Raw genomic sequence first — 20,987 nt, forward strand, 5'->3', positions numbered from 1 at the left:
GCTAATGTAAAGTGGTACCGTAATGCAAGCACCATTTTCGAATACATACAGAAAGTACAGAAGAGTACTTGTTTAGCTAAGCAAGTGCCTTGGAGCTACGATCTAAAGTCATAGGACAGGTGTCCCTGTATGTCTACCATGATGAGAATACTGATCATGTGACATATATTCAAAAGTCTGTTAACAGTTGTGTTTCTAACCCTCTGTTTTGAGAGGCCGTTCTAAGCACATTAATATTTCGGTAATGAAAAACACCCTTTGTAAGAGACGTGAGGAGTATGATGGAACTGTGATGAAGAAAATAAAAATATGTTAATGTAAGTTTAGTTAGGATGGGAAATGTCAGACTTAATTCTGTGTATGTTGAAGAGGTATGTAAAAAGTTCACTAAAGATTGATATTTCTGAAAAAAAGTAGAACTTCCTGAATTTCTTGAATCTTTTTTTTCAGATTTATAGGATGTAACTTTACCTTATGCACCCTTTATGATGAAACATTCTGTCAACCTTTACTTGTTTTACCCGTGAAATTCCTGAAAATTTGCATACCCTCCTTTCTCATTCTTCTGTAATCTATTGAGTATGCATTAAATTTTATTATTTTTAATCTCTCTGATGCACACCTCATAGCTTTTATTTGACATTCCTAGAAATGACTCTGCCTTGTCTAGATGTACTGGTCTGTTATTTGTGTGTGTGTGTGTGGGTGGGTCAAACATTTGCTTTGTGGTGTTGTTTTAGTATTTTCTTCAGATAATATGTCTAATTACACATTTAAGCATGTCTCCTGTTATTCCTACTGCATTTTCACACTGTCTAGACGCCATTAGTTATCACATATTTGGTCTCTTCCTGCTGTTTGTTTCTTTCTGTTGTCTGTTGTACTCTGACTGGAACTGTGCTGATTACTGGCCAAGTGTATTTCAGCATAGCTACCTGATTTATAACCATATTTGTAGCTTCCTGTTAGTTATCTCAAAGTCACTTCTCCCTCCCTACTGAAGTCTCTCTGGTCTGTTACTCTTGTATCTTTTATAGGCAAAGTACTTCTCTTCCATCTCATAATAATATCAATGCATGTCAGTGTTTGAGTACTTAAATTTCACACAGAATAAAACATATTAGTTGCCTGCTTATTCAGTGCTGATTCTTTTCACAATAAGTAGTTTAGGGCCATAACTTAATTTGATTGCATTAGAAGGCTGTGTGATGCCCGTGCACTGGCCCGGTAATCAAGGAGCCTCAATTCTCACCCCTAGCATCAATGAGGGGCATGCACATTGGGAGGATAACAAGTACACACACACAGTAAAATACAATTTACCTTAAGAGCACACAGAGATCACAGTCAGTCTGGGGCTGGTTTCTCCCTTTCTCTTCAGATCCCCAATAAGACTCCTCAATGGCACAGATATAGGGTTCAGATCTCAGCCAAGTAGTCAAGCCAAAACCTCCAGTACCCTCTCTGTCCAACCAGCACTTCGTATCCCTGCCCAAGTAGCCTACACATACATACTTTGAGATTTGATTTATATACAAACACGCAGACACTCCAGGGGAAGGCTGGCACAGGTTCACTAGCTATGCCCCCTTTTGCCCAGGCTATAAGGTAGCAATCCACTGCCTCCAACTACTGTTATCAACTACTATAAAGGCTCTTACCAAAGGGCGTCTAATTCTACTGTGTAGTATTACTTTTATCCAAATAGTAAGTGTAACCAGGGCTAAGGCTATTGGAGTGTCTTATACAGTATCACCAAATACATGCAAGTACGCTAAGATCTTAAATTATCTCTACACAAAACAGCCAGAGTTAAAGGGTTTAAAATATTTAATAATAAATAAAAAAAACACAAGACAGTACTTATTAATTCAACACAGTGATACTAGAGAGTTCAGAATTCACTGGAAATACTTTAAAACAGCATTGTAGGATAGTCTCACATAATTACATCTAGACTAATCTGGCTATATTTCTGTCTATCTCTAAGAGAAATCAGTGTTCTAAATGCTACTTACAGAACAAGCAAATATAGATGAGAAGTGCTGGTGAGCTGTTGTCAGCTTCAGAACAAAATACAAAATGCTATCCTTTCTTTCTTCCCTTAAATTGATAATACATAGTACTGCTGAGTCATTTCAGATTACGTCATTCTTGTCTCTTCTCTGATTTAGTTCCCAGACTAACAGAACTCAAAATTTAACTTTTCTTTGATCTGCACCTGCGAGGAAGCCACAGCAATAAAAGACACTTTACATATGAAACCTAGTAATTATATTTGTCTTAGCACAATAGAAAGAATTTCCCCCCGGAGAACTCAAGCTAGAGTTTCAAGTGACCCTTGAGAAACGTTGCTTGAGAAGATTGAGTCTATCTGGGTATACCTTACACCATTCCCTGTCTTGACAGCCCATCGGCATTGGCATTGCTAATCCCACTGCAGTGCTGTACTAACATATCATATGCTTGCAACCCTAGGGTTCAATGTTAGCAACTTGGCATTTTGCGGGCTGGCTCAATGTAATAATGTTAGGGGATTGTGATCTGTAACTACAGTGAATTTTCTTCCATACAGATAAGGCTGAAGTTTCTGTAGTGCCCACACTATGGCTAGACATTCCTTTTCTACAGCTGCATAGCATTCCTCCCTGGGTTGGATCCTATGATTAAGATAAACCACTGGGTGCTCTTCTCCCTCTGACGAAATCTGGCTAAGTACAGCCCTCACCCCATGGTTTGAAGCATCCAGCTGCACAACAAATTCTTTGCTGTAATCTGGACTAGCTAACACAGGGGGGTCCTCCCAAAGTTTATTTAAGCTTCTGGAATGCCTGCTAACACGCTGTGGTCCACACTATCTTATCTGGCCTGTTTTTCCTTGTCAGGTCTGTAAGGGGAGCAACTATGGTACTATAACTGGGGCCGAACTTTCTGTAGTACTCTGCTGTCCCTAAAAATGCCCTCATCTGCTTTTTGGTAACAGGTGCAGGGCATGCCTGAATGGCTCACACTTTGGCAGGTTTTGGTCTGATCTTACCACTCCCCACTTTATGTCCCAGGTAGGAGACCTCTGCCATACCCGCCTGACATTTGCTGGGCTTAATGGTCTACCCTCTAAGGTCTGCCTAGCACCTCCCAGACATGCTGAAGGTGCTCTTGCCAGGATTGGCTATAGATGGCAATATTATCTAGGTAAGTAAGGGCAAACCCTCCTGCTAGGATATGATATGATCTACCAGCCTCTGGAAAGTCGCTGGGGCATTTTTCATCCCAAAGGGCATCTTTGTGAACTCATACAAGCCAAAAGGAGCCACAAAGGCTGACCTCTGTCTAGCTCTGGGAGTCAAGGGTACCTGCCAGTAACCCTTGGCGAGATCATTGGTGGTACGATACTTGGCCCCACCCAGCTGCTCTTGGGCTTCATCTGTCCTAGGCATGGAGTAAGCATCTGACTTTGTGTGACTGTTTAATTTCCTGTAGTCCACACAAAACCTGGTGCTGCCATCATTCTTTGGCACCAGCACCACTGGGGGGCCCAGGGACTGTTTGACTTCTGAATTACCCCTAGTTACAACATTTCTTATATCTTCTCCCTCAGAGTCTGTCTGAATCTCTCAGGCACCCTATAAAGGGCCTGCCTAATAGGCCTTTCGGGTCTTGTATCCACCTGGTGCTGCACCAGGTGGGTGCTCCCTGGTTTCCCAGTGAACATGTCACCAAACTCCTGTAACACTGCTCGGATTTCTTGAACCTGGGTAGGAGATAGCTGATGGGACATTGCTACCTCTTCCACTGAGGTGTCAGTCCGAGTCTCACTGAGGAGATCAATCACCAGATCTCTCTCAGACTCCTCCTGCAATCCAGATACTGATTTGCTGTATCCAGGACTGTATGTAAGCTTCTGAGCCCCCAAGCCTTTCTGTGTTGGAGGGAAGCCTTTTAGCTTATCAGTGGGAGTGGTAAGCACTAGGTAACCTGTCTACTACATAAGGAGTGGTTCTGGCCAAGAAATTGTAGTTATTGGCCGTTTGAGCAATCTCTTCCATCTCTCTCAACTTTCTGATTTGAAAACCTGCATTTGCATTTGTTTCTGTCTGTAACTCGTCTAGTGCAGATACAGATTCTTAGTTTTAGCACTTAAGTTTGCTTATTCATGCTCAGCACTTGTTCAGAACTTGTAAGCACTAAATAAGCTACTAATTACTATAGCACTCAATCTTCCTCATTACCTAGAGGAAAACAGTTTTTATACTTACTTTTCTCACTTGCTTAGAGAAAAACAGCGCTTGTACTCACTTTCCTCACTTATCTAGAGGAAAATATTTTTTTTATTCAGGCATGTCCAAGAGTCAACTCCCAGTGTTCTCTCCTGTCTATCTGATGAATCTGGGCATCTTGAGGCAATGTAGAAATTGCCTCATGTGCACAGACAACCCTCTCCTCCTACCACCCAACACTACAGCCTGTGAGAGATGCACTTATCTTGCCAAACTGAAGGTAAAGCTCTCTCCAACCAAGACTGAACTTGACAGTCATGAGGAGAAGGTAAACATTTGCACCACACCACACTCATCACATAGTCTCACTAAATGTACACCGCCAAAATCCACACATAGTAACACAAAAATATACATGGAGGCTCTCAATAATAATCTGTCTAAGCAACAGAGACCTCCAAAGCAGAAACAGAAGCAACCTCCATCCTCCAACTCAACCCAAATGACACATAGCCCACAGACTCAGTGTTCCACTCAACCACAGCCAATAAGGCAAAACAATGTACCCAACACACTAGTCATAGGTGACTCTATAGTCAGGCACACTGATGTCCCACTCACCAGGCTAAACAAGGAGAAGGTTACTGTCAGCTACCTGTCGGGTTCCAGGATCCGCCACATAACCCACGCACTCGGGTCACTCCACAACAAGTACAAATATGACTCTGTCATTGTCCATGTTGGTGTGAATGACCTGAGGCGTACCTCCCTGGACTACATGAAAAGAGACATGGAAGAGCTCTCCGATCTTGTAGCCCAGCCAGGTATGACCCTAGCCCTGAATAGCATTCTCCCATCACCCTGAATGATACTGCAGTACAAGGACAAAATGATTGACTTCAGCAATTGGCTAAGCTTCTGGTGTCATTCTAAGGGGATCCAGTATCTGTCTGCTTGGGATGACATGGTCGACAGACCATGATGCTTTGCCACAGATGGCCTGCACCTGTCGCCCCTGGGATTCTGGATACTGGCTAAGGCTCTTGCTGCCCCTGTAGTGCCTTTTTTATTTTTTAGGCAAGGTTCAAATAACAAATTCACCACTGTAACAGGAACAGGCAAGCAAAAACTGAGGTTAATGCTACTCAATGCTAGAAGTCTAAATCTCAAAATGCACTCACTCGAGGCACTCCTTAAAATGGAGAGCATCGATATCTGTGCAGTGACTGAGACCTGGTTCAAGGCTCCAGAGAGCACCCCTGCACTACCAGGCTATAACTCATCCTACACTTTTCGGCCATGTAACCTGGACCAAAACACCAAAGGCGGAGGTGTGTCCATATTCATTAAGGATATCCACACCTCCAGGCTAGTTGCTCAACATAATGCATCCGAGGTTATCCAAGTGCAACTAACTCTGGGCAAAACTGCAATCCAAATTGTAGCTTGTTACAGATCCTCCACCATGCCCCAGGATTCCCACTACTCTTTTCTTGATGTACTGGAAAATATTAGGGTTCAACCAAACACCCTAATAATGGGCGACTTCAACTACCCCACCATTAACTGGGAAAACTACTCGTGTACCAACTCCTTAGCTCAACGCTTTCTGGAATTCATAAACTCCAATGCCCTGAATCAACTTATCCACACCCCCACCAGGGGCAACAATATCCTAGACCTAGTCATTACCAACATGAGTGACCAGTGTTCCACACCTGAAGTCAACTCCTTGTTGGTCCGATCCGACCATAAGCTAATCACCTTGATATCCACATCCCGCCCCCACCCCCCATTAAGGAAACCATGGTAAAAACTTTCTCCAAAGCCAACTTCATGCTTCTTAAGACAGAAGTGGTGAACTTCATGACACCCATGCAGATGGACAATACAGTTACAACTGCTGAATCCTACACAAATACACTCTATAAGCACTTACACAAGTGCATGGATCGTGCTATCCCGATCAGAACCAAGACACTATCCTCAAAAAAAGGAAGCCAATCTGGTGGTCTCCTGCCATAAACAAACTGGACAACAGAAGGAAGAAACTGTTGCAAAAGAGAGTAAAATTCCGTGAGTGGAGGAGCTCCCTGGTCAGCCTCAGTAAGAAGCTGAGATCCCTTATAAGATCCTCCAAAGCTAGCTACGAAAACAAAATCGCCACTAATTCTAAGGACAACCACAAAGCATTCTATAGCTATGTCAAGAATCTCGATGGCAACACCCAGATCTGCTCTGAGTTACAGCACAAAGGCACGAAAATTACAGAACCAACTGATATTGCCAGCATCCTGGCAGATAGGTTGAGTGCTAACTTTACCCCCCACTCCCTAAAGGGCCCATATCTATACAGGAAGAATGCAGAGTCCCTGTAATCACAACTACGCAGGTAAAAGCTGCACTTTCTAAAGCCAAAAACACAGCATCCACGGGACCGGACAACATCCCAGGCTGCGTTTTACATGAACTTCAGAACAAACTGGTTCCCCACTTAAGCACCATGTTCAATAATAGCCTCGCATCAGGCTTTGTGTCTACTGAATGGTGCACAGAGGGGGAGCCACCACTGATCCCGGGAACTATCGACCTATTAGCCTGATGAGCCTGGTCTGCAAGGCCATGGAACGTATCATCATGGAACTCATAAACAAAGACATTGATAAGCTCCAAACTCTGGTTCCCACCCAGTTCAGGTTTGTGAAAGGCAGATCATGCCTCCTGAACCTGATCAACTTCTTTGAGGCAGTCACCAAAGATGTATATGAGGGTAAAGTGGTTCACACAGCCTATCTTGACCTCACCAAGGCTTTTGACACCATCCCCCATTCTGAAGTTATAGCTAAACTCACTAAACTAGGTATAAATCCCTATGTCACAAGATGGGTTGCTAACTGGCTCACTGACAGAACCCACACTGTAAAAGTTGCAGACTCCAAATCTGACCTCAAAGCAGTGACAAGTGGAGTACCACAGGGTTCCGCCGTGGGACCTCTCCTGTTTGGTATCTACTTCTCTGAAGTACAGGCTAACACAGAAGGCCTCTGGCTAACAAAGTTCGCAGATGACTGCAAACTAGGAGCCATAGTCAAGTCCCCAAATGATGTGGACACCCTACAGAAGGGCCACGCTGAGACAGATGCCTGGTGTTAGAGCCATGGCCTCAAGCTCAATGCCAAAAAGTGCAGTGTCATCCCCTTTGGTAAAAACTCTGTACCCATGAACTACCACATAGGCAGCAATCTACTTAACACTGAATGTCTGATAAGAGACTTTGGGACCCAGGTGGACAGTAGTCTCTCCTTTGATAGTCACATCGCCACAGACATCAGGAAGTCCTTCTACGTGGCACACCTCATCATAAAAGGGTTCTCATCCAGGAAAAAAGAGGTCATTGTTCCCCTCTACTTGACATTCATTAGACCCATTATAGAGTACAACGCCCCTTTTGGAATGTACCTCACAAGACATCTGCAGCAGCTGGAAAGGCCACAGAAGTACCTCAGAAAGAGGATTACTGGCCTCAAACAAATGCCCTATACTGACCGCCTCAAAAACTCCAGCTTTACTCCATAGCATATCGCCTACTCCGAGGTGATCTCTGCCTAACATATAAAGCTATGTCAAACCCAGAGCTGTTGGACATGCTACAACTAAAGAAATCCCAATCCCTCCGAGCTACATGCTCTAGGGACCTAAACCTTGTCAACACAATAAACAGGACATGCTGGAGGGATATTTTCCTGTCCCAGAGACTTTCCATACTCTGGAGCAGGCTACCCATCTATGTCAAGCAAAGTTCTTCATTAGCATTCTTCAAAGAAAATCTTGATGAGTGGATGGGAAATAGGAAATACACCCTGGGGATCACTTCTGTGTCTCTGCTCGACAGTGGCACAGGAAAATAACTTTCTTGGATGGGGTAAGCCAGGGAACCCTGTTGGCTTATGTAGGCCCTTGGGCCAATAGCCTAGTACCTACCTATGAACCTACCTATGAAGCTAAATACTCAGCACTAGGGCCTCCCTATCATGGTAAGGTTCCATCATGTTAACATGGTACAGTTTGGGCTCCTGCCTCCTGCCTAGCAGTTCCACCATGTAGTTAACATCACTGACCTTCCTTACCACATTGTAGGGTCCCCCCCCAAGCTGCTTGCAGCTTATTGTGTCTGACAGGAATGAGAACCATTACCTGCTGCCCTACAACATACTCTCTAGCTCGAGCATTCCTGTCATACCAGACCTTTTTCTTTCACTAAATATTTTTTTTATTATTTCAAATAAGATGTCTTAAACATTACATGAAATAAAGATAAATAACATATTTACAATTCTAAAACATTACTAACTTCAAACCATTATATAACTATTTACACTGGTGTCTATGCAAATAACATTGAAATTCTATATTATATAAAGTTAGAAACATAAGATGATATATCTTCTTCGATCTTTTCGAGTATTTCCAGTACTTTCATCCAAGAGTAATAGTAAGAAGTAGATCTTTTAGTTCTGTTCTTCACTGTTAATATTTCCATGTGAGCAACTGTTGTTAAAGTCTCAAATTCCTTGAACGTAGGCGAAGCCTAATTTTTCCAGTGTATAGTTATGATTTTACGTGAAATTGCCAACAGTGACCATAGGATTTTAGTGTCTTTTTTTGGTACACAGTTTGGAATAGGAGAGTTGAATAAAATTAAAGACTTTGTTAGTTGAAAATTATCATTATAAACAGTCTGAAAAAAATAGTTAATGGATTTCCAGTACATACTGAGACATATACATTCATAAAAAGCATGCTGCCAATCTGCTTTTATCTTGGTATGGCATCTCCAACATTGATCTTCAATAGAATACATTTTGGCTAACCTATGTGGTGTATAGAAACTTCTGTGTGGATATCTCCAAGTGAATAATTGCCAGTATTTTGATAATGTAGAACATTTGGAAGATTTTAGAATATTACTTTTTTCTTCTTCAACTAGAGGATGGTTGTTTATTAAAGTATAATAATCCCAGTATGATTTTTCATGATAGTTTTTTGTTTTTTTAACAATTTTATAGATATTAGACAAATAACCTGTACCCTGATAAGGCTGTTTTATGATAAGAATAAGGTATTCAATGAGTTTTGGAGCTTCATGTCTAACTGAAGGTTGCATTTGTTCTATTTTATTTATAAGAAAATGCCTTAGATTTTGTAAAAAGAGCCAATTGTCTTTATTTATATTATAATTATAAATGATCTGTTCCTTTGTTAGAATTTTCCCTTTCTCTATAAGTTGATGCCAAAAGAGTAATGTTTCTTCTTTAAGTATATTTATTTTAGATATTTGGAATGTATCTAGAATATTTGGTGTAAAAGCTATAGGGAAAATAAGAAAAATCCAAGAATTAATATTTGGTATTTTGTTTATATATGTTTTGAACACTGAAAGTGTAGAGCTTATATAGTTTGATGGCAATTTATTAATATTATTCCTTTTCCCTAAAAAATAATCTTTTAACATCCATATAAGGGGTGATGGTATTACTGTTAAGTTGTCTTGTATGTGATTATAATTGATTTCTATGTAAATCTGCTCATGGGCTTGTTTCCATATAGGTGTGTATGAATTATTTAACCATAGTGTTATGTTTTTAATAACAGATGAGGTAATATATAAATTAATTCCACCATCTTCCCAATCTGGCAAATGTTTATTTAAGGCTATAGGGGGTTTATTTGGAAACCATAGAAAATTTAAAATTAGTTTATTGTATCTTTGAATAATATATTTGGGAGGTGGCAATGAAAAATTTTGTATTAAGTATAATATTTTTGGGAAATATGATTATTTTAATAAGATATAATCTGTCTGCTGTCTGCTGTTGAAAAGATATATTTATTCCAGTAACCAATTGTTTGTTCTATTTTGTCTAGTATTTTATTATAGTTAAATATTAGAGAATCTGTTAATTCATTGAGTAGATTTATTCCCAGAAATAATAATTTACTTTCTGTTACTATATATTTGGAAAATCTTTTGTTTATATTATTTTTTTTTACAATTACAGGGCATAATTTTAGTTTTGTTTTCATTAAATTTTAAGCCTGAAATATTTTGAAATTTATTCATGGAGTTAAATAGAGCATTCAAAGACTCATTTGCATCTGAGAGAGTTAATAGTATGTCATCAGCAAAGAGCTGGATTTTAAGGTTTAACATTTTATTAATACAAATGCCCTTTATGTTATTGTTTGATCTGATTTGATTTGCAAAGGGTTTTATGAGTAATGCAAATAACAATGGTGATAAAGGGCAACCTTGTTTAGTTCCCTTTTTGATTGTTATAGGGCCTGATCTATATGATCCCAGTTTAACATATGCAGTAAATTTTTCATATAGTATTTGGATAAGATTATTAAAATTAGAAGGGACGTTATATTCTTTTAAAACTAGTGAAAGAAAGTTCCTGTTAACTGAATCAAAAGCTTTATTAATATCTAATGAGATTACATTTAAATCTAGGACTTTATGTTTGCTATAATCTATTAATGTTAGTATTCTTTTAATATTATCTGAAGTATTTCTTCCTTTAATAAAACCTGTTTGATCTTTGTGAATTAAGAAAGGAAGAAAGTGTTTGATCCTATCTGCATATATAGCCATAAACATCTTATAGTCTATATTGAGTAATGATATTGGCCTATATGAGGAACACTGCTTCTCATCTTTATCTGGTTTGATAATTGGGGATATCAATGAATATTTCCAAGAGGGTGGTATATTCAAATCTTTATTGGCTATATCATATACTTTTAATAATAAAGATATGGCTTGATTGGGTATTAATTTATACATTTCTGGTAGCATATTGTCTGGGCCAGGTGCTTTATTTGTCTTGAGCTTTTTAATTTGTGATTTTAATTCTGTCATATTGATTGGTTTGTTTATAATGTCTATTTGTTCTTGTGTTAATTTAATATGAATATTGTTTTCTAAGTATTTTTTATATCCTTAGTAGGTGTATCTTGAGTATTTTGGAATTATCAATGTTAAATTGGAGTCTGAATGCTTTTAAAATATCATTTAGTTCCGTAACTCTTTTGTTAGCATTAGGAATAAATATTTCTTTTATTTGCTTAGATTTAATTATTTTTTTTGTTCTATTAGTTAAGTATCTCAGGTGTGCTGAATTAGTAGAGTATGTGTTTATTTTTATCTTTTCTAAGTTAATCATAATCTTATGATGTAGCAATTATGTATACTTCTTATTGATTTGTGTAAGTTCTTGAACTTGAGTAGCATTACCCTTTTGTATTTCCAGTTTTAATTTATCTGCTTTGTTTTGTAAGTCTAGCATATCTTTATTCCATAACTTCCTTTTATTTATGTACCAGGATAATATCTTCCCATATGTAACTGCTTTTAATGAATCCCAGACATATATTTCTGAAATATTTTCTGTGTAATTTATTTCTAGAAAGTTTTTGATTGTTTCTTCATAAAATTCTTTGAAATCTGTCAATTTTGTGATATAGGAAGGCATCCTAGTAATGGGATTTGAATAAAATGGTGTAAGCTCTATCTCAAAGACTATGGCATTATGATCAGATAAGGGACAATTTATGATTTTGACTTTGTCAATTTTTGTTATTAGATCATTGGCAACATATATTCTATCAATTCTAGAGTTAGTTTTATATCTATGAGAATAAAATGTGAAGATTAGTGAGTCTGGTTCTGCAAATTCATTTATATCTTTTAAATACAATGTATCTATAAATTTTGATAGTGCTTTAGAGATAGGTTGTTTTCTTCTTTTGGATTTAGAATCTGTATCTTTTTCATTCATTATACAGTTGAAGTCTCCTGCCAATATCAGGCTACCCTTAGTTAAATGAATTATCTCTTCAAAATGCTGTTTAACTGTTTTTAATCCTAGTCCTGGGATCCAATATAGATTTACTAACATATAGATTCTCTTATTTAACTCTATTGAAACTAGACAAAACATACCTGATGTATCTTGATGAGTAGTAATTATTTTAGGTGTTATAGTTGAGTTGTGAAGTAGTATACCTACTTCTCTTTTTTTGTTTTGTATTGAGAGTTTATTAGTACTGTGTAATTATTAATATTTAAGTTGTTTATATCTCTATCTAATAAGTGTGTCTCTTGTAAAAAGACTATTTGTGGTTTATGTAAGTTTATGTACTTGAATAGGCTTCTCCTTTTATTACTATTATTTAGACCATTAACATTTATGGATAAACATTTAATTTCCTAGTTTTGAGTTTGTTTTATGTGTTTGTTTATGTAAATATTGTTTATTCTTAGTTCCATCTTGGATACAGAATTCAAAAAGTTTTTCTTGTATAATTTTTGCATGTTTCTGAGTGACACCAAAGTGATAGAATAAAAAAAAAAACAAAGAACTTCCAAACTTGTAATTCTTAACCTTAAAAACCATTCCCTATCGTTATGAGGTAATATACCTCTTTGTTTGGTTAGTGAATCTAACCAAACAAACTTTCTACCCTCACAAATAATATTTGGATCAGTTTCTCTTATCCTCTTAGTTTTTAAATAAAGATAATTGAATAATATATTAAGATAATCTAATCAGCTAAAATATATACATATATTCTTTACTCTTATTGTAATTCAATAATACTTATTTCTAATCAGGTTTCAAAAAGGTACAAATATTTAGATTAAGGTAGTATCATGTCAAAATAATTTAGGGTATTAATAAACATCATGTTACAGTCTATAACTGTATATTTCATACATCTGTCGAAAACTATTTACTGACATTACTGTATAATACAATATCATTGTTGTGCAATTGTTTTAGACTACTCAAGTCCGAAACCAGTGTTTAAATTAATATTTGCAAAGTCATATTGGAATAAAAACATGAATAGTTCTGAAACCACATCATATTTCATGTTTAACATAAACTGAAATGCAATGCAATGTACAAGTATATTAATATTTCTTTAGTAGACATTAAATATGTTCCTCTGATTGCATTTTTCAGCTTTTCAAAGACAATTCCCATGGCTGGAGACAACAAGATCACAATTTAGACATCTCCCTTATCCAAGAGACTACTTATAATGTTGTTACTTGATTGAGTGTTTTGTTGTTAACACTTCTATCAACTTTCAGACGGACTTTGTATAATCAAAACTGACATAGTACAGAGGTAAAACTGCAGTGCACTTGACCACATTTTTAAAGCAAACATCTATGTATATCACATATTAACTCTTACAGCTTAGACTGACACTTAACCAGTGAGTTTATCGGCTGACAATAAGTGCTGGAGATATAATTTTGACTTACTTAACACAGGTAATTTAATCTTATGACTGAATAAAAGTATACTGGAGAACATATCAAAATAATGGAAGCTGCTAAGATTTAAACTATTATGTATAAAAATGTTACAGGTTAAAATTCCTAACCCATTTTGCAGTAAATAGACAAAATGTATTTAAACTATGGGGTAACACCTTTATTATGTCAAAAAGGTGTTTAAGAAGCTTGTTTTTCCTCTAACATCAGAGGATAGCTATGGTGATCCATGCACTGCAAGAGTATTATTTATCCTGGTAATTGCTTTATGACTGTATATAGAAATATTTAATTCAAATGATTAACTGGCATTACAACAATATTTCTCAGAAAAGTTGTTTTATAGTTAATGACTAGATAGAATGCATCATTGAGAGGATACATTTATCAAATGTCAAGTGCTTTAGCTATAATATGTGTCCCCTCGAATTAATCCCCAATGAATTTACTGCTTACTAAACTTGCAGACTAATATTGGCGTCTTTTCATGTAGTCATATTGGAACATGAAAATACAGGTCTGCTGATTAGGAACAGTCAGGCTCTCAACTGCTAGACAATGCATTTGTCTGCAGAAAGGTTTAAGAATTACAGTTGCATTGTCAAGCATTGTTGTTTACACTAACAGTAACATGATATACCCGCATACACTAGTATTGTATCATTCTTGATAATGTAAAAAGCCAGGTAATATTATAAGAAGGGTGAAGCCACAGCCAGGTAATATAATAAGAAGAGTACAGCCACAGTCATTATTCAGATGAGCAAATGGGAACAGCATGAGCCATCTAAGGATGGATAGCTCGTTGAGTACCTGCCACAATGTATGTTCATAATGCATGGTAACTTAGTAATAAATTAGGGTGTGGGCTAAGTCTCTCCCTCTTCTACTCAAATTAGATGTAATACAATATGTGTGTAGAACACAGATGCTTCGACAAAGTTCAAAGCTATATGGGATATAAATATTGTATAATTGACACATTGGGTTAAATCCACTGTTGTTATGTTACTTATTATAGTTATTTATATAATTATTGCTTTTACTTTCTCTATCTAGTATATTATACTGTTATTTAAATGTTTGATTTGCTAAATGTACATTTAACCTTCTTGTTGCATCCCATTTGTCCACTTGAGGGCATATTTTGGTAGCAGGACATTAGTAGTATTTTGTAGGAGCACTAGTGTGGGAAATAGCAATTTTCCTTAAAATAAACTTGTCAGTTGCTTGACATTTACTAGTTTCTTTAGAGAATTTGTAAAACAGCAGTGATTTTATTTGCTGATGATTAATTTCTGCTCTTTAAACTCTGCTGTATAAAACATAGTAAGGGATAGCTAAAATGTCTGGAAATCTAAACTGACAGAAGGACAAGCAGATATATGTCCTTATCTGTCAAGGTGCTAGAAGACATCAGTAGCCATAAACTGAAAGTGCTTCAAAAATATATATCTGTGTATATTTATATGAACCTTTTATATTATTTATGTTTCCTTAGAAGGAATTTAGGTTTCTGTATCTTTAAATGTGAACCCAGCTTATTTTCTGACTAGACGTCAATTAGAAAGAGTCAGGGGATGGTTTACACAAGTAAATGCAACAAACAATAAGTAACTTAAGCTTCTAGTGATGTTTGTGGCTGTTAAATTGTCTCGAGAACCAAGCGGGAAAAGGTATGTGTTTTTTCTTTTTTCTTTTCCCTTCTCTTACTTGGTGACAAACTCATGTAGTGTGCACGCGAGCACACTAGTTTGTGGAGTAGTGTTCACAACTATCAAACTTTGCATTTTAAACATGCTATGCCTTATTTCTCTACAAAAGAAAAGACAACAGGATATCTAAGCTAGTCACAAGCATCTTTCAATTCCGGATGTCCGGAGCCACAACACACCTGACTTATAGCCTCAAAATATCACTTAAAACATATTTTTTCACTGGACTATATCAGTATGTGCATATGGGTCAAAGGCAGAACATCTTTTAAGATTATTTAAAGTAGTCTTATGATACATCATAACTGAAATACTTCATTTCAAAAGCAACACATTTCCGCCCAGCATTAGCGTTTATCCAAACAGGGACACTTTTAACTTATAAAAAGTAATGCTGTCAGGGATGTAACTGATAATAAGTCATATAGCAGCCATTGCTATACCTATGAAGCAATATAACCATTTACTGATTAAAATATTATAAGTTAATAAAGATTTTATAAAAAGAAGAGAAAAAATGAAAACAACAAAACACAAAGAGAGAAAATAAATAAATAAATAAATACATAAATAAATAAATAACTATTTGGGAACATTATTATGCATTGATTACTCTGATTAAGAATATGAAAATAATAGATGGATAATAATGAAAAATAGAGTAATGTTTAAATTATGCTTAGTATATTGATGTGATTTGAGATAAATGTATTTACATTTATGCTAATTTTGACATTTAAAATATAATTGAAAACAGTACCTGTTTTGGTGTAACTTGAAGACAGTAAGAACTTTTCTTTTGTTGTTAGTATTATTATTTAGATTTTTACAGACTATAACATATGTAAGATTATTTGTCCTTTAGTTTTTTTTCTTTTGCTCAACAATTTTCCAGTTATTTACTTCAGCATTTCTCTTCGGTGTAGTTATTGTCCAGTCCATAGATTCTTCATATGTTAGGATGTTGTTGTTGGTAAGGTATTTTATTGCTGAATCTACTGTTTCAAAGATTTTTATTCCATTTGGTAGAAAAACTTTCAGTCTTGCTGGGAATAAAAGATGGACTTTCAGTTGCTTTTTCTTCAAGGTTTTTATTATTGATATAAATTATTTTCTTTTTGAAACCACCTCTGTAGAATAATCATTGTCAAATCTTATTAATGAATCATTGTATTTGATGGGAGAATTTGCCCAAGCATTTCTTAATATAAGATCTTTATCTTGTGTAGAAAAAAGTCTCACAATTATAGATCTCGGCTTGTTCTTACCCGGAGAAGAAGCATTTCCAGAAGCTGCTAGTGATCTATGCACCCGTTCTATACCATATGAAAGAGCTTCAGGTATTTTTGTTACATCTGGTATCCAGGTGGTAAGAAAGTTTATCATATTGTCCCCTTCAGATTTTTCTGGTAGACCATATATTCTAATATTATTTCTTCTTGTTCGATTTTCCATATCATCAAGCTTTTCTAGTAAATATGTGTTCTGTTGAAGTAAGAATTCAGTTTGTTGTTCTTCTATTTGGACTCTAGTGTCAATGTCACTTAATGACTGTTCAATAAGTTATATCTGTCCTTTCTGCTGTGTAAACATTTCTTGAAGCTGTTCCAGTTGTTGTGAGCACTTTTCTTTAAAAGTATCTATTTTATTGTCCATCTTGTCGATTTTTATTGTAAGTTCCTGTATATTTGTAATGAGAGACTGCAGGTCTTTTTTGAGAGAAGAGTCTTGTGCTGTATTCCTTAGATGACTCATGCTGTAAAGCTGATATTGGTGCTGATTTTCCAGTAATTAATTTGACAGGAATTATTCAAGTTCTGACAATAAAATTTTTCTTATAGATGCTCAGAGTTATTAGAAATAAGTTAGTAATAAAAATTTCTTCAAATTAAATATTATTTTGTAAAATTCCTGTCAGGAATTGTATTGAGGTAAGAGAGCTGAAATGAAGTGCAGCTATCAGTTCAGCATCCTAGCCACACCCCGCTTCTAAGGCTTTTCATACCAGACCTTTTTCTGATGTTGGACTTCTGCCAGATTCTCCTGGGCCAAACCCATGAGTTCCCAGAGCTTTGTCCTGAGGTTTTAGACATATGCCACAACAGACACCTTATGAGATTCACACTCACCTTCCCACTCATCTGAAATTAAATCTAGAGGCCCCCTCACGCTATGCCCATACAGCAACTCAAAGGGTGAAAATCCTGTGGATTCCTGGGGAACCTCCCTATAGACAAACAACAGATGGGGCTAATATTTGTCCCAGTCCCTCTTAAACTGGTCTGCAAATGCCCGTAGCATGGACTTGAGTGTAGAGTTTAACCTCTCAACAAGACCATTAGTCTGGGGTGGTCTTTAAGTGCTTCATCCCACAGTACTCTCCACAGACAAGCCAGCAGGTCTGACATAAAATTGGCACTTCTTTCAGTCAGTATTTCTTTTGGGAAACCTACCCTGCTGAAAATCTCTAATAAAGCATTTGCCACCTTTTCCGCCTCATTGGAGGACAAAGCCACTGCCTCAGGGTATCTTGTAGCATAATCTACTACCACTAGGATATACTTTTTCCCTGTGGAAAGTGGGGTACTCAGTGGTCCCACAATATCCATAGCTGCCCTCTGAAATGTCTCCTCAATCACAGACAAAGGCATCAAAGGAGCTCTCATCTTGTCTCCTGCCTTGCCTACCTTTTGGCACTGCTCACAGGTCCTGCAGTACCCTGTTACATCTCTGGATATTCCAGGCCAATAAAAGTTCTGCATAATATGTCTCTTTGTACGTTTTATGCCCATAGGACTTGCAAAGGGAATATCATGGGCTATGGCTAGAAGTGCCAGACGGTAGGCTCTAGGCAATATCAACTGCTGTATCCTCTCACCTTCTAGCCCTCCCTCAGAGGTCCAATCTCTGTACAGTAACCCTTTGTCCCAGTATACAGATTCACCCTTCCCTTGAGAATCAGGTGCCTCACTAGCTACCTGCCTCAGGCCTTGCAATGTCAGGTCTGAGAGCTGAGCCTGCCTCAACTCTCTCTTTGTAACCCTTCCCAGCTCCCCTTCCACAGGAAGTCTTTTATCCTCTGACAGCAGTGCCTCGCTGTCAGCCTGGGTAATACTACTCACCTCTACCTTTGCAGTCACTCTAGCCAAGCAGCTGTGGCTCACCTTTAGTATCACTGCTACAGGGTAGCTGCCTCCCTGAAGTAACCACCTCACCAGTCCTGCCTGCAAGTATGCGGTGTATCTGAGTCTCCCCCAGGCTACCAGACTCACATGCTTGTCTCCAAGCCTGAGTGCATGTAACTGCATAAACACATGGTACTGCCTCATGAAAATTCTTCCCTATCAGGACATCTGCAGGATGGTAGTTTTGTACCCCTGTTGTCTCAATACAACCTACTATTGGCATTTTGTCATTCCCACTTACTAGCTCACTCACCTTTTGTTCCCCACCTTGCCTTCGTGGACATCTATATGACACATGGCGACACTGGTTGCATTCAAAACATTTAACCCTAGGTCCTGGATGTGTAACTGGATTAGTGGCTTCTCACGCTACTGGCAGATTCTGTTGGGGCTGTCTGAGCTGCCAACCATGGGTTCCCTTAGACCCATGAGCAGCACTGGGTGTCCCTTTCCTGTGCAGCGATGCCCTGCTTGCTAGGTATAGGTCTCTCTTCTTCCCCAACTTATCTGAAGTAGCACATTGTCTATCAGCTAAACAGATCCTCATGTCCTCAGGCAAAGTGCTAAGAGCTTGTTCCTTCACCAAAAGGTCTGCCAACCTTCAAAAGTGGTGACCTGACATCCACTCACCCACCCTAGAAAATAAGTGCTCAGTTCAGCAGCATATTCACACAGACTTTCATCTGACTTTTTGTCTATGCTCATGAAACTTTTTCCTATAAGTTTCAGGTGTTAGCTTAAAAAATTCTAGCAAACAATTCTTTACAATATTATAGTTTAAAAAAATCACTGTCAGACAGTTTGCACAAAATAGTTACAGCTTTACCATGGAGTAAGGGGATCAGGAACCGTACCCAGAACCTTTGGTCAACATCATACTGTTTACATACCCTCTCAAACATATGAATGAAACTATCATAATTATTCCCTCTGTAAACTGTGGAAGGAATTTACTGACCTTTTGTGCTTCTAGGGTCCAGTTATTCCCTTCCCCATTACCTTCTTGACTCTGGCAGAGTCAGCATCTCTTTTTCATGTTGCTTCTCTCTCTCCTTCTCCTCAGCTTCCAGGCTTAGCAGTTTCTCATTCTCCTCAGCCTGTAGACATCGCAGTTTCTCATTTTCCTCACTCTACAGACTGCTCAGTCTATCTTCTGCTTCTGTTTCCAAATGCTTGGCCTCCAACTCAAGTCTCTTTAGCTCCAGATGGATTTTTAGGTCCTCTGTAGAAAGGTTGAGCTGTCCATTCTCTGAGTGTTGTACATCTCCACGGCCACTCTGATTGTCCTCCTGGTTGCTATTCTCTGATGCAGTTGTGGCCAAGGCTGCAATCTTAACTGCCTTAGTCAGGTTTCCATGCAGCAGTCCTTTAGCCTGGCACATCTCAGCCAACTGGCTCCTTGTCAGCTTGCCATACTCCTCTGCTGACATGCTTGCCTGCTCTTTTGTCTAACTAAGCTAACAAAAGAAATAAAACAATTCTGATCTGAACTCTGAATGTTCACTACATGGCTGATTTAGAGTACAAAAACACCTTCACTGATCACTGTATACAAGCTACAGGAATTCACTATCCACTCCACTACAAGCCAATTAATATGTGATGTGGCTAACTCACCAATATCAAACAAGTAATATTTGATGTGGATATTCCACCACTGCCAAACAATTAATATGTGATGCACTTGCCCAGTAATCAAGGAGCCTCAATCCTCACCACTGGCACCAGTGAGGGGCGTGCACATTGGGAGGATAGCAAGGGCACACACACAGTAAAGTGCAATTTACCCTAAGAGCACACAGAGATCAGTCAGTCTGGGGCTGGTTTCTCCCTTTCTCTACAGATCCCCAATAAGACTCCCCACTGGCACAGCTATAGGGTTCAGATCTCAGTCAAGTAGTCAAGACAAAACCTTCAGTACCCTCTCTCTCCAACAAGTGCTTCATATCCCTGCCCAAGTAGCTGACACACACACATACACACACACACACACACACACACACACACACACACACACACACACACACACACACACACACACACACACACACACTTCGAGATTTGGTTTATATACAAACAGACAGACACTGTTGGGGAAGACTGGCACAGGTTCACTAGCTATGCCCCCTTCTGCCCAGGCTATAAGATAGTAATCCACTGCCACCAACTACTCTTATCAACTAATATAAAGGCTGTTACCAAAGGGTGTCTAATTCTACTGTGTAGTATTACTGTTATCCAAATAGTAAGTGTAACACAGAGCTAAGGCTATTGGAGTGGCTTATACAGTATCACCAAATACATGCAAATACTCTGAGAGCTTAAATTATCTCTACACAACACAACCACAGTTAAAAGGTTTAAAAATATTTTATAATAAATAATAAAAACACAAGACAGTACTTATTAATTCAACAAAGTGACACTAGAGAGTTCAGAAATCACTGGAAATACTTTAAAACAACATTGTAGGATAGTCTCACATAAATATAGAAAACAGCTAGACTAATCTGGCTAT

This window comes from Protopterus annectens, chromosome 2.part2 (genome assembly GCF_019279795.1).
Source record: "Protopterus annectens isolate FY-2018-M chromosome 2.part2, PAN1.0, whole genome shotgun sequence".
NCBI lineage: Eukaryota > Metazoa > Chordata > Ceratodontiformes > Protopteridae > Protopterus > Protopterus annectens.